Consider the following 16,378-nt stretch of genomic DNA (forward strand, 5'->3'; position numbering starts at 1 on the left):
CCAGTGATGTCATATGTGTTCTAGTTGTAATACCTGGTCCCTGGACTAAGTAGTTTAATTGATGCTAAAGGCATAACTTGCAGCAAAACTAATTTCACACATTTTCTCACTAATTTCCCAGTTGTATTAGTCTGAGCTGAATTATTTTTAACATCAGTTATTTAATTGCAGCTAAAACACATGCCTTATAAGTGTCCTAGATGCCTATACAATTGACATGAAAAATCCTCTACTTTACTTTAGTAACACAAGAGGGTATGTTTTCCACCCCAGTTCCATCTTATGAGCGCTTAATAGATTACCAGGTGTACACATTTCCAAGATATCCTCTTTTTGTTTAGTTATCATCACCATCACCATTTATTTATATAGCGCCAACTAATTCTGCAGCGCTGTACAGAGAACTCACATCAGTCACTGCCCCATTGGAGCTTACAATATAAATCCCCTAACATACACACACAGACAAAGAGAGACTAGGGTCAATTTGTTAGCAGCCAATTAACCTACTAGTATGTTTTTGGAGTGTGGGAGGAAACCGGAGTACCTAGAGGAAACCCACGCAAACACGGGGAGAACATCCAAACTCCACACAGATAAGGCCATGGGCGGGAATAAAACTCATGACCCCAGTGCTGTGAGGCAGAAGTGCTAACCACTAAGCCATCGTGCTGCACGCTGCAGTATAAATGTTTATTCATTGCTTCTTTTACTTCCCAGTACATGGTATTGGCTGCAATAGCTGGACATAATGGCTCTTAGGGGGGAATTCATGTGGCTGCGTTACTGCCAAAAGTAACGTGGCCTACGCACTATTACCAATATTACGGTAATAGCGTAATTACCGTTAATATGGCATTCCAACACCGGTTTCAGCTCCCTGAGCTGCGAGCAGAAAGCAGGGTTCAGATTACCGTATTGATGGTAGTACATTTATCGCAGCACTATTCTGGGGGGAATTAAATTCCCCTCTTAGAGCTAAGAGCAAAGCAATAAAAAAGGAGCAAATTTGCCCCTTGGCAAAACCATGTTGCAATGCAGGAGGTACACATTTAAAATGTGCAGACAGATTCAGTGTTGGGAGGGGTTGCATCCTAGCTCAACTCTAAATTACAGTGTTAAATTAAAGCTGTCCAGTATTTGTGTGCTACATGCAAAAACAGACAGTAGTTTCCCTGCATGTGTCACCCTTCTGGGGGCCTGGTCTAAAGGGCGGTCCTTCACCCCAGCTAGCTGGTGAGTACAGGCAATCAGAGCCCCCCCCCCAAAAAAAAGATTACACAGGTGCTTAATATAAATTGTGTGGATTGGACACTAGTGGTGTAAAATGGTGGTGCACTGAAAAGCCATAAAATAAATTTTGGGAACCAGGCCATCTTAGTTTAAATAAACAGAAAACTTTATTTGTACTCCTTTACTCCCTCCAGCACATGGAGCATTGCAATAGATCAAAGTACATAATCACCACACGCCTGCAGATGCCTTAATGTTTAAACACATGTTTTCTCCAAACGCTGCCAGCACATTATTTTAGCAGGTATTAATTGCCTTATAAACTCCTCACACTCCTGCTCAGACTCCTGTCTCTTAATAGATGTTAGATGTTCATAACCACCATCAGATTACATACCAGCTGCTGGGAACATTAGTGGCACGATTACGCACATACCACGACCTCTCCATGCTTTTACAGTTTCTCACGTCTCCAACATAATCCCCAATATCCATGGACTGTCCAGTGCTTCCCACCTAGCGGGATTATTCCAAGTTGCATCTCACAACTCCCTCCCAGTATCCAGGGACTTTCTTTTGGTAGCCACGCTGCCTTAATGCAGTGACCCACCCTCACAGTATGGGGGCATTTTAGGCATTTTACAAGGGGGTTTTCTCTCTCAGCAATCAGGATGGCCATGCTGCCCTAATGCATTGACCCTGCCTCATGGTATTGGAGCAGCTTCCAAGGGGGCCTCTCCTGATGGGTCTTTCCTTCTCAGAAGCTTCCACAGTACAGCTATAATCCCTCTGCAGTAACCCCCCCCCCCTTCCTTGCTATGGGGACAAATATCGTTTGGCTCTATATGGGGCATGCTATCTTAACATAGCCTCTTGCCACCCGCTCACTACTCCTAGAAAACTTGTGACATCTGGGCCAGAGGGACATCTCCTCACTAGAGTGTCTGTAAAACTTTTCCCTCATTCAGAGGATATATACAGTGGTCTCCACGCAGCAGCTCTACTCCCTCTTGGGGCCTTTGCCATGAGAGCTGTCAATATGTAGCTCTCAGGGCAGCCACCATGCACCCACTCCTTTGCGGAGCCCTTTTAGATTACCTTTGAAAGTAGGGACTCCCATGTGGGCATTACTCTTCTCACGGGCTATTATTTTAACGTGGCCTTGCGGCATCTGTCACACACACCCTTGCCAGGGATCGCCCTCTTTCCTCCCGTGCACCGGCTTGCAAGATGGCCTCTACTTACCTAGCAGAGAGAAACTATTGTGAACTCCCTATACCCATGACCCTTCTTCATCATCAGCCCTCCTGTTGACCTTGCCTGCTGTCTCTGACGGCGGGACTACCAAGTAATGCGGGCATTACACATGCAAAAATAAACATAAATGCATTTGAACTCTTTGCATTGCAACATGGAATGCTCAGGAGCAATTTTTTGTTTTGTTCCTGAACTCTAATCCATGCCATTTATTAAGGGCCTTTATTTATTGCACTCAATGAGCACCGTAAAACACCTTCGGTTTGCACAAGTGTGCCGCACAACATGCCAAACCCTGGAACATTCACTGCCAGCCAATCACAAATGGCTAATGTTGGAAACCACTTATGATTGGCTGATGATGAATGGGAGTCGTTGCTTCAATCATTTTGCTTCAGTCATTCGTCATGAGCGGGTGGGCTGTTTTTTATAGGGATTTTTCCGGTTCTGTTTGTTTTATTCCTCCATTTGGAATATAATCGATCAAACAAGAAAAAAATGATTGCATTTCACATTTGGACTGCAACAGATTGAGAAAGTAAAATGTAATTCTTAATTAATACAGGCATAAACAGTGTTTTACTTTTTACTTTACTTTTAGTGTTCCCCCCCACACTCCCCCCCCCCCCCACTATTTTGGTATAATTGGTACCATAGGGGACACTTTTTCATTATACTGGGATAACTGGGATGGCAAAGTTGCATCTCCAGGGGTCACAACTGTGTCAATTACACTGGCTTGTAGCTTGGAGGATTTAGGAAGAGCCCTAGCACTTTATAGCATGATGCTAATCTTAACCCTAATATCCCTAACACCCCTAACTGAAGACATCTGCATTCCGGTAAGTACTTCTTTTGGCAGGTCACCCTCCTCTTCAGTTGTCATCATGTCTTCTGTCGGGGTAGTCAGTACCGTAAATTGGTATTACACCCCATTTTTGCATGCCAGATCATCTATTGTGTCCCTTAGTCTATGACTTGTATCTTTTATTAAAATGCCATGTATTTGTGCAATATATTTGTGCTCCTGCTCTGTCCAGCCAGATCGCTGCAGACTTTGGTCAAAATTGGTGAAATTGGGACTGTTGTGAAGGCATCATTAGAAAATACACTTGAAATGACTTAAAACTAACGTTAATGCTATAAATAGTAATATAGGAGAAAAAACAGCTCAAAATGACATTATTTTACTTATTATTATTCAGTTTCTTTGACAAAACCGGTAGCAAAACCGAAACAAGAAGTTGGGTTAGAACTGACACCAGATTCAAAACCGAAACACGAGGGTCAGGTCACATCTCTAATAAATAGACATGAACTCACATGTACATGACAGGGTGGGCTAAATAAACCACCGTGCTCTACCTGGAACTGCTCACCCTTCTTGGGTAATATGTAGCTGCTGCAGTTCCCCTTTGCTAGAAATCCACTTGTGCATGGAAACTTCTTCCTCCATGTGGATATCAAAAATAAAATGATATAGTGTGTATTGGCAACATAAATTATAACAGCCAGTGAGGTAAGGGTTACCTGGGGCCACCAAATCTACGATTGACATTTTATATGCGGTGCACATGAAAACGGAGGAGAATAAAAGATTATTTTTGGTACATCATTACAGTGTACCACTTTACAGAGTTATTAGAAAAAGTCTTAACCAAGACACAGTTCAGCAGGGCATAGTAACTAGGGCTGTGCATTAGGGCAATTGCCCAGGCTGCAAAGCTGAACAGGGGGGCAGGGGCCTGAACATTTAAGGTTAAATGTATTACGGTTGAGGGTTAGGGGCCGCCAATTTTCCTTCTTGCCCCATGCACTAAAATTTGTACCTACGGTTCTACATTTCAGGTGAGTGTAAGCCACCTCATTTTTAATAGGGGTGTGCAAACCCATATATACTCTAACACATAAGCTTCTTCAAACGAAGTACACTATTGTGTCTTTTTCTGGGTTTTTTTTTATATCCTCGACTTGAGGGATCAACTATATCTAAGTATTAACTACACAGCATGAAAATACCTTTCCTGGCTAAGTTTTATGTATCACAATTAATGTTTTGCACTAATTGATGGTTACACACCATATTAAATTTATATTTATTAGAGGTTCCTATTACGGATTTATTAGAGATTTTGTTGATTCCTGGAGCAACACTGGAAACAAATATTTTATATCCAGGCTGCAAAGGATATCTCAGAACTGATCCTGATCACTTATCACCAGCGTGGGGCGCCAGTCTCTTTTTCAACTTTTGCTTAATTAACAAGCCAGGGGCAAATGCAGGGTTTGTAGAGGGGGGTTTCCACACCACGCCGCCAATGGGCGTGACCAGCATGCATGGGGGTGTGCCTATAATTTTAGACAGTGCTTGGCTGCTCTCCAACTCTTCCTATCCCCATAATATACATGGACACAGGGGCGAACGGAGGATTGTCGGGGGGGGGGGGGGGGGGGTTGCCCCCCCGACCCCCCCAAAAAAAACACCCCCCGCGAGAGCTGCAGCTCCGTTTCTTCAGCGCTGTCCTATACAGCAGCCGCGGCGCTGTCTAAGAAGCGTCCGCGGTGGTGCTGTATACACTACAGCACCGCCGCGGACGCTTCTTTGACAGCGCCGCGACTGCTGTATAGGACAGTGCAGCTATAGCGGCCACTTAGTTAGCGTAGGGGGGGTTTCTGGAGACTCAGAAACCCCCCTGCGTGCGCCACTGGGACAATGCTGCGTGCACTACTGTTAGGTGCACGCAGCTCTCCCTTTTCAAGCAGTGCTGTGTGAAGAGGGAGCAGGGTCCAGCCACCTCAATTATGTAGTGCCTCAGGGTTGGAGGGGGGTTTCCAGGCACTAGGAACAACCCCCCCTCGGTGTGCTTACGCAAGCTGCACTTTTCCAGGCAACCTTCTCCCTACCTAAGAAAAAAACAAAAACAAAAAAACTACACGTTTTAGTGTAAGTTTATATCTCCCTGGTAAATTAGAGGTAAGCTGCAAAAAGTGAGCACATACCTAATACCTATATCTGATAATACACTGACATCTAGTTGTTCAGTACTTTTGTAGCTAAAAATTACAGATTTGGTCAGCTGATGTAAGGGCTGAATAATTGTATGTCAAAGGGCGCACGCTTTTTTGACAGGTGATGACAAAGTCCATTGTAGTCATCAGCTGATAGGATTTACAGAACATTTCACAGTAAATACTGTCAGCTGATGACCACATTGGTCTGTTTACCCAGCCAGTGTCTTAAAGGAAAATAAGGCACGCCATAATTAGTTATTTTTAGTTTTGATACGTTTCTGTTACTGGTCTATTTTTAACAAAAAAACACTTTCGGTTTAGAGTCAAATAAAGCCTACAAATGCAAGATTTATTTTATAGTTCTGTGGAACAGCACCTACAAGCTATCAAAAGGGAATGTTATTAAGTATGCAAAGTGAAAAAATGTTCAGAGCACAGACCTGCCTTCATAATGGGACAAAGTAGAATAGTGGTTACTATATAAAGTTTCCTGGTCAGTCCAGTTGATATGCCAGGCATGTATTATACTATGTTCTGAAGATTTTTATTTGTATCCACAACATAAGTTATATTTTGATACAGTTCCAAGCGGAATCATTCTGTGCCTCTAATGTCATTCCGGAAACACCAGCTGTTGCAGTTTAAAGCACTTACTTGAATTCATGCTGGGATGGATGTCAGTAGTTTAAAAAAACATCTATGCATTCAAGATTTATTTTACAATAAATAAAATATGTGATTCATTTGCTGATTAGTAATGGAAATAATACAAGATATGGACAGTCATGTCCGTTTTGTTGGTATTGTAGCTTCTGTAAAAGATAATTTTTGGTAAAAACTAGCTCTCCATTTATTGGACTATAGATACCTAAAATACTTAGACCTCAAGGGGTCTGCAATTGTAGCTGTCAAGATTCTCTCAAGGATCATTGTTTAACTGGCTGGCAGGTAGTGTACTGATCACGCCCACTACCACTCATTTTCAAGCCCCCAGTATGGAAAACTATTTGTGATTGGTTGTTATGGGCAACACTTCCATCTTCCTTTCCACTAGTATTTGTACATGTCCAACGGTGTGTCTAATAAACAGTGTATAGCCATCATAATGGTTCATTTCACCCAGGACAAATTGTTCTAGTGATGGACAGCACAGGCAGCACATCGGCAGCCAGCTTCCGCATCATGTGCCCTCACGTGACGCACAGAGGTCATGCTGCGTAGTGGAGGACGAAGGAGTGCAGTGTGCTCTCCCTCCTTCCACAGTGCAGTCCTTTGTCTTTTTGTAGCATAGATGCAATGCAATTTCATGCAAGTCAATTTTTCACAGAGGTACAAAGTTCCAGCAATAAAGTGATATGATATGTACCTTAGAGATGGCCAAAGCTTAAATCGGAAGCAGCTGCGTGATCTCTACCCTGGCACGCTTTTACTGTACATTGACTACATGCACACGTCCGTTCCCTCCCCATTTAGCCCATGAAATCGTAGTCTGTCGGAAGTGTCCTTTGCGCTCGCAGATGAATTGCATACACTTGTGTTCACTGGAAAATAGTTAATTTCTGGGCATGCGCACTGCAATTTAATGTAATAGACAGCATGTACCGCCATTTATGTTCCATATTGAGTTAGGCCCAACAGCTTCACTTTTTTTGTGTCATTCTGCAATGTACAGGGTGATTCAAAAGTCGCAGTACACCCTTTTATTTCAAAAACTCTACAGGAAATTGGGAAACCTGAATACTCCAGTAAGGTATGGGTGACGTGGTCTATCTTTTATGGTATGTACCAAACATGGGCGCCATCTTGAAATCGGCCAATCGGCCCAATTCCTGTAGAGTTTTTGAAATAAAAGGGTGTACTGCGACTTTTGAATCACCCTGTATTAGTAAATTCACATCTTACTGAATTTATAATCTATGAATAGAGCCGTGAAGATGATTAATTTTTCTGTGGGGTGTATGAAGTGAGAAAATGTAAGGCAAATATCACCGGAGTAATGTGCAAAATTTCACAGTCAAATGCAGAACAAGACAAGAATTTCACTTATTTCTACCCAAAATTGAAATTTGCAGATTTAAAGTATAAAAATAAACTACATTCAGTATTAAGGTGACTAATTGGGGTAGTGTCAGGTAATGAGGAGACAGGCAAGTGACAAACTTGTGACTCTTGCTGTCAGTGTGACTAAGCCTGCAGAGCCAGACACCATGTGGTCAATCGCGGATTGGCATGACGTGTAGCGTGTAACCACCTCAGATGACCGTGGTCAATGATAACCACAAAATGCACTCCACCAAAGTAGTACCGGATAGCCTTAACTTCCCTCTGTACTGGAAGGCACTCCTTTTCCACTTTCGAATAAAGCACCTCCCGAGGATAGAGCTACCGGCTTAGATATAACAGTGGGTTCTCCACCCACATAGAGTCCTGACACAGAATGGCTCCATGTATGAAGCATCGGTCTGCAGGACAAACTGTCAAGGGACCCAAGTACAGGGGCTCCACAGAGAACCTTTTTAATTATGTCAAAATACTCCTGACAACTGGGAGTCCAACGGATACAATTTGGGGTTGAATTCTTCAACAAATCTGTTCAAGGGGCTGTTAAATTAAGAAAACTAGGTACAAACCTCTTATAGCAGCTTGCTAAGCCAAGGAGTGAACATACCTCTTTCTTTCCAGGTATTTGGATAGCTATCAGGTGGCATGCAGTTCTTCTGTTCCACCAGAGGGACTGCTGGTCTGGACTTTGTGTACCTCCCCTGTGGACTTTTTACCTGTGAGGTGTTGATCTCCTCCCCCACCTGATTACCTGCTCCGCCTCCCTGCGTTATATTCCTGCCCCCATCATGGTCGGTCATTGTTTTTCACTCCTATGTTCTGATCTATAGCTTGATCCAGCCTTTTATTCCAGTTTCAAACCATTTTTGTTCCTGTTTTCCTGCATCTCTCAGATTCCTGATGCTGACTGTCTGCTATTTGATTGGATTATTTCATCATGGCACCTTTCAGCTTTTTAGCCTGTAAAGCTGCCACTCCTTAAGGTTTCAAGTTGAGTTCACCTGCAGTTCAGTGACTTTTGCTTCCATGTTATCGTGGCTGTTATTATTTGTGTTCTATAACAGGACTGTTTGCTGTACACTATTGTTTGTTACTCTCCAACCTAAAGGCTCTGCTATAATGCAATCACGTGTGTTATTTACTGAAGAACAAAGTAAAGAGCTAACACTTCATTACCACCGCATAATTTGATCATAATTTGAGCGCCCATTCTTTTGTTGATTTAATCTTAATGTATGTAGTGCATTAACAGATGGAATATAGTTATCTTTTGTAATAAATTGATGTCAATTTATTGACTTCACTATATTAAAATCAAACCTTGTATTATTCATTTAAAATTATTATAATTTTTTAAGAGAACTCATTGAATTGAAAATGTGTAATGTGTTAGTAAAATAACCATAATTATTATTATTTATTACTATATGTCATTGTTTACTTCCTTTAAAATTAAGTGCTTCTAATAGCAAATAGTCTTCTTAAATATAAACAATTTCCGTTATGGTGATAGTAAGAACCCAATTAGTATATTCTATGTATTTAGTACATTTGCCCATATACTGTCATGACTTGCATCCTGCAGTTTCTGTCTGCAGGTACTTTGTTGGACCTTTTGCATATATTGTATCCTGCCTGTAGTACCACGGCCTACCAAAGGGGCCACTGTAGTACTTAGACGGCTCTTACCTGGCTCGTTATTGCTGGAAGCTTTACACCTGCTTCTGGCCTATATAAGCCTGCCTGTCCCAAGCAACCTTTGCCAGAACATCAGGTCACTCAATCTAATGGGAAGCAATCCTTTGACTTCTGGTTATCCATTGCTGCTGTGTGTTGCTTGCTGCTGTATATTGGATTTCCTTCATCTCTGTATACCTGTTCCACTACTCGTGGTAAATGTTATGATCTACATATGTCATCCAACCGGCCTACATTACTGATTATTGTTACGTGTTCCACAATCCGTGGTAAGCTGCTATTCATCGCTGCTGTGTGTTCCTTGCTGCTGTATATTGGATTTCCTTCATCTCTGCGCACCAGTTCCACTTACCTGTGGCAATCGCTATGAGCAACGCCCGCTATCTACTCTGTCTGCACCGCTGACTACGGCTGTTCCGTTCCACATCTCTGTGGTAAGCTGTGGCTCATCGTTGCTGTATATATCTGGACTTTGCTGATCTCCACGCACTAGTTCCACTTACCTGTGGCAATCGCTATGAGCAACGCCCGCTATCTACTCTGTCTGCACCGCTGACTACTGCTGTTCCGTTCCACATCCCTGTGATAAGCTGTGGCTCATCGTTGCTGCATATCTGGATTTCTCTACCTGTTCATCTCCAGTATTACTCTTTGCATATCTTCGTGACCATCATTTGCATCTTAAACTGGTATTATCTGTGTTGCTAATAAACCACTTCATTCACTTACCCTTTCTCCGTGGTCTTACCTTGGGAACCCTGACATATACTACTAAAGGTGGCAGTGTAAGTTTAGGATACTTATTGACTCTGAGTAGTACTCTGTTAAATTGGCAACACAGTTACATATAATCTGCTGAGTTGGAGGTTTAATTGGAGACAAGTTTTGTATAAAATGTAGTATACTGTAGTATTAAAGTCTTCTCCTACAATGAGGTGACCTTCCTGCCATTTGTAGGAGTTATGAGAATTATAGGTTTCAGAATACAGCTTTTGAGCCATTGGGGGGGGGGTGGAAGGGGGCGGGGTCAAAGCATAGAAAAAAAACACTCAAACACTTCAACCAGGAAAAAGCCAAGGGATGGGGTAATTGTGGCAGCAGATAGCATAAAATAAGGTACTAATTAACAAAATTAACAAGACCAAACAAACTGCATGACTTGAAACAAGGCGATGAGAAGGGGATCACATAATGACTATAGGTTATATGAGTTGTACAAAACAAGGTGATGAGATGTGGATCACATAATGACTATAGGTTATATGAGTTGTACAAAACAAGGCGATGAGAAGGGGATCACATCATGAGAACACTTTAGATTACATGAGTTGTACAAAACAAGTTTATCCAAGGATGATTGGCCCATAGTCATCCAAAACTAGAGAAAAAAAAGTCTAAAACACACAAGAATATCAGCTGACTTCCAGGTACAATTTAAGAGTAATGCAGACAACCTTCAGTATAATATTCCATGGAGAGAACAATTTAACTTTAAGTGAAAAGTATTCTCTAAAACAGTGAGGGCAACGGGTGACCCTAGGGTAGCATGCAGCCCTCCGTGTCTTCACTTGCAGCCCCCAGCTCCTTCCTGCGTTATTGTCAGCTTTGTTTCTTATAGGTTGTAACACTTGTTTAACATGCCTGTTGATATGTTATTATAGGTAGTTGTCTCTTTCTTTGATTAAAACTCTGTTAAAACCACATGTAAGCAGTGGAGAAACGCGTAAGAGTTATTTTCTATCAGTGTGAATAAGAAGAAACAGCATTGTTTTTGACAGTCTGATGTGTTTTTACAAATCTACTTTCAAAGGACTTAGGATGATGGCATCAAACCACATGGTTTAATCGATATCATTGTTAAAGTCTACAATGCGGGCAACCTGATTAAGTTACTATCCGATCTCTGCATTGCAGCGTGTTACCAGTGGAATGACCTCGTTCTCAGTTGGAGAGGAGAGCTGACTCTAAGGTAACAGCTGACTCAAAACAAATATTCAATCAACTACAGGAATCAGAAGGAAGAGTATGGGATGTTTTTTCCTTTTTACTTGCTCACACTGACTTGAGATTTTGGAGAGAGGTTAGCTGTGCCCTTGCTGTGCGGTACATCAGTTAATAGGACGGGCGTGTATAGCCCTATACTGACTTATTTCAAATAAGGATCCTTTGAGCTATATCTCAACCTGATTCCCTACTACTTTATTTTGGATTTCATATATTAGTCGGCTTAATCGAATATTTGGGGCTGGATTCAGTAATATCTCCTTGGACAGTGTTTGTGATAATTTTCTGGGGAGTGCACCCCCAGCATTAATCTATATTATCTGTCTTACAGTCTTTACATACACGCTGTTTGAGAAGGTGGTTTTATTAACTTTTGATGTGTATTTCTTTTTCATGTGTTTATGTATTAATTATATGTTATTTTAAGGATAATTATTAATAAAAGAGTTTGGATTACGATTGGTTGGTGTGCTACAGAAGTCAGTTAACAGCGTCTATCTTCTCTTTTGAGTCTTTGATTAAATGTATGGTTTTAACTTTTCTGACGTTAAGAGTAATTTGTGTCCTTTTGAAGTTTAGAGGGTCATCCATGCAGCCCCTAAATTGTATCAGGTTGTCCATCACTGCTATAAAATAGCAATAACTATACATCTGCTCTAATTACATAATATGAACAGTCTCTTGAGAGTCTAGGAACTCAGGTACTACTTTTTATGTTATGTTGACTTATTATGAAAAACATTTTTCCTGTCAGAATTTTTTAAATTTATTACTGAGATTAAGGGTAACGTGCGGCCTTTTTGAAGGTTATAGGCCCACCCATGCGGGTGCCCATCACTGAACTAGACACTACTCATATGTACTAAACAATTAGTGATAGTATTAATAGTCTATTGTTTAGAAAAGAGCATTAACATTATTATATATAATTGTTAACATAATTTATACAGTGTTATAGAAAGTGATATAACTACTAGTTATTTTATCTTGACCTATTGTGAAAAACATACATCCTGTCAGGCTTTGATAATTGGACCAAACAAACATTCCAGAACTAGACGTTTAATAAAGGAGTGCTGAAAACAAACTGTTATGTATATTATTATATGTTAATGAAAAGATCATCACTTGTAACACAAAAATAATTCATGGAATTATTTGAAAGTTATATATTACCTAGTGACTTGAAAACAATATTTAAACAGTTCTGATAAACTTACTAACTCAGCTGGTCTGGTAATGGGGCCGCCAATGTAAATGGAACAGAAAATAAAGTACAAAATCAACAGGCGCTGCACTCAGATGCTGCCAGTAGCTACCTTGGGGCAATACACATTATTGCCAAAAACAATAACATCTATAAAGATATAAAGGACTGTCAAGTGCTTCTGGTTCTACCAATGGGTTACGTATCATATAAACGTATCAAACAGTCTATAACAAGTTCTTTGAACTTCGAAATTCTTCCAATCCCGATCCCATGTAATTGCACTTACTAGAGACCAAACTTCTAAGAGCCAAATGGATTCAAGTTGAAATTGATCCTTCCTGGTGTGTACGATATGCTTAAGATCTTGTAATCACGGTACGGGTCCATCTACTTTGTTTTTATAAGTGAGTGTATAAATTAGAGATGGGCGGGTCCGGTTCTCCGAGAACCGAACCCACCCGAACTTTGGGTATCCGAGTACCGAGCTGAGCAGCTCGGTACTCTCCCGCCCATTCCGAATCCAAATCGAGGCCGAACGTCATTGTGACGTCGTCGGATCTCGGGGCTCGGTTCTCGCGATACTTCAACTTTATAAATACACGCCTCCACAGCAATCCATCGCCATTTGACAGAGGGAGAGAGCGGGGTGTAGTCATAGGCTAATTAGAGCAGGGACAGAGAATACAATATTGTTCTTGCAATTGCTCTAACCAAAATCGCTAGTGCAGAGAGGAGGATAGAGGTTTATTATTTTTTATTCATATTTGGCACTCCCCAGCGCTTTTGGGGTGTCCCCCATAATTGTGCATAAATATTTCTGGCTGTCAAAAGTCATATCTGTCAGCAGTATCTACTAAATAATTTTTAGCACTCCTCAGTGCTTTTGGGGTGTCCTCCCTAATTCTGCATTAATATTTCTGGCTGTCAAAAGTCATATCTGTCAGCAGTATCTACTAAATAATTTTTAGCACTCCTCAGTGCTTTTGGGGTGTCCTCCCTAATTGTGCATTAATATTTCTGGCTGTCAAAAGTCATATCTGTCAGCAGTATCTACTAAATAATTTTTAGCACTCCTCAGTGCTTTTGGGGTGTCCTCCCTAATTGTGCATTAATATTTCTGGCTGTCAAAAGTCATATCTGTCAGCAGTATCTACTAAATAATTTTTAGCACTCCTCAGTGCTTTTGGGGTGTCCTCCCTAATTGTGCATTAATATTTCTGGCTGTCAAAAGTCATATCTGTCAGCAGTATCTACTAAATAATTTTTAGCACTCCTCAGTGCTTTTGGGGTGTCCTCCCTAATTGTGCATTAATATTTCTGGCTGTCAAAAGTCATATCTGTCAGCAGTATCTACTAAATAATTTTTAGCACTCCTCAGTGCTTTTGGGGTGTCCTCCCTAATTGTGCATTAATATTTCTGGCTGTCAAAAGTCATATCTGTCAGCAGTATCTACTAAATAATTTTTAGCACTCCTCAGTGCTTTTGGGGTGTCCTCCCTAATTGTGCATTAATATTTCTGGCTGTCAAAAGTCATATCTGTCAGCAGTATCTACCAAATAATTTTTAGCACTCCTCAGTGCTTTTGGGGTGTCCTCCCTAATTGTGCATTAATATTTCTGGCTGTCAAAAGTCATATCTGTCAGCAGTATCTACTAAATAATTTTTAGCACTCCTCAGTGCTTTTGGGGTGTCCTCCCTAATTGTGCATTAATATTTCTGGCTGTCAAAAGTCATATCTGTCAGCAGTATCTACTAAATAATTTTTAGCACTCCTCAGTGCTTTTGGGGTGTCCTCCCTAATTGTGCATTAATATTTCTGGCTGTCAAAAGTCATATCTGTCAGCAGTATCTACTAAATAATTTTTAGCACTCCTCAGTGCTTTTGGGGTGTCCTCCCTAATTGTGCATTAATATTTCTGGCTGTCAAAAGTCATATCTGTCAGCAGTATCTACTAAATAATTTTTAGCACTCCTCAGTGCTTTTGGGGTGTCCTCCCTAATTGTGCATTAATATTTCTGGCTGTCAAAAGTCATAACTGTCAGCAGTATCTACTAAATAATTTTTAGCACTCCCCAGTGGTTTGCGCTCAGAATGGATTTAAAGCAGTCCACATATGATCTGAATGAGCAACCAGGTTCTGTCACCAGTCCTGATGTTAGTGTTCCCAGTACGTCATCTGGCCAAGGCGATGTCAAACAACAGAGTGTTTTCAAATTAGTGCAAAAAACAAAAACCAAAAAAATTTTTACTGTATTGAAGCGAAAAAGAAGTGTAACTGAGCAAAAGTTAAGTGACGATAAAAAAAAAATTGCAAGCATGCCATTCTACACACGCAGTGGCAAAGAGAGAATGAGGCCTTCACCTTTGGCTATTAGTGGCAGATCCCAAAAAGTTACCCAGCCTACAATTGGTGCACAACTACTGTTACGCGTCAAAGCCGAGCTGCAAGATAACAGTGAGGCATTACAGGAGAATATTTGCTCTGATTCACAAATGACAACAATCCCTGTGGAGAGTCCATCCAACAGTGGGATGTCTAATCGTGAGCATTCTGCTGATGTGTGCCTTAATAGCCCGAGTGTAGCCGGTGATACCCAAATTGAGGATGCCACTTTGGAATTAGAAGAGGATGAGGGGGAGATTTGTGTAGGCGACGAGGGCGCTAATGAGGATGTTGATGAGGATGAGGGTGTTTGTGTAAGTCCTGCACCAGTGGCAGCAGTTCTGGCACTTGACAAGAAAAAGGCCATTGTCATGCCTGGGCATAAAACAAAAAAATCCACTTCTTATGTGTGGAATTATTTCTACCCAAATCCAGACAACAATTGTATAGCCATTTGTCGTGTATGTGAAGCCACAGTCAGTCGAGAGAGGGACCTTAACCATCTTGGAACCTCGTCTATGTTACGCCATTTAACGAGAGTTCATGGCAAAGTGTTGGGAAAAGCTGAAAGTTCTTCCCAAAAGAATACAAGCACTCCCTCATCAGCTAAGACCCTCCGCTCACCGACATACCGACGGCTACAAAATACACCCACCACACCATCCTCATCAATATCCTCAGTAGCGCTCGGAGTTAGCCCGGCATCCCACTTAAGGCTGGATGACTCCGGCACTATTATTGATTCCTCTGAAGAAAGCGTTAGTCCTGCTGCTGCTGTTGCTGCTGCTGGGGGTGAATCGTCATCCCAGAGGCAGGTTAATAAAATGAGCAGTCCTACATTTCAGCAATTAACTGTGAAACAATCATTTGCGAGGGGAAGCAAATATGACAGCAGTCACCCAGTCGCCAAGCGAATCACAGACGCCATGGCTGCAATGTTAGTGTTAGATCTGCGTCCAATCTCCACAATAAACGCAGCTGGTTTTTCACAGTTAATTGAGGTTTTGTGTCCGCGTTACAGAATTCCATCGCGACACCATTTCTCCCGTAAAGCTATTCCACAACTATACCAAAAAGTGTGTAAAAATGTAGAGATTGCGCTGAAAAATGCCATTCTGCCCACTGTTCACTTAACCACAGATATGTGGACAAGTGGAAGTGGCCAAACCAAAGACTATATGACTGTGACAGCCCACTGGGTTGGTCATTCACCTTCACCAGCAGGAACAGCAGCAGCATGTACACCACTACGTAACATTTGTCACAGGCAGGCCACTCTTTGTATCACCGGCTTCACTAACAGGCATACGGCTGACAATTTGTTACGCAAACTGAGAGATGTGATTGATGCATGGCTTATACCACTCGGACTCTCCCCAGGGTATGTCATTTCAGATAACGCCAACAATATAGTGCGAGCATTACAGCTGGGTGATTTCCAACATATTCCCTGTTTTGCTCACACCATCAACTTGGTGGTGCAGAGCTTCCTACGAAATAACCGTGAGGTGCAGGAGA

The sequence above is a fragment of the Mixophyes fleayi genome, chromosome 7 (assembly GCF_038048845.1).
Source record: "Mixophyes fleayi isolate aMixFle1 chromosome 7, aMixFle1.hap1, whole genome shotgun sequence".
NCBI lineage: Eukaryota > Metazoa > Chordata > Amphibia > Anura > Limnodynastidae > Mixophyes > Mixophyes fleayi.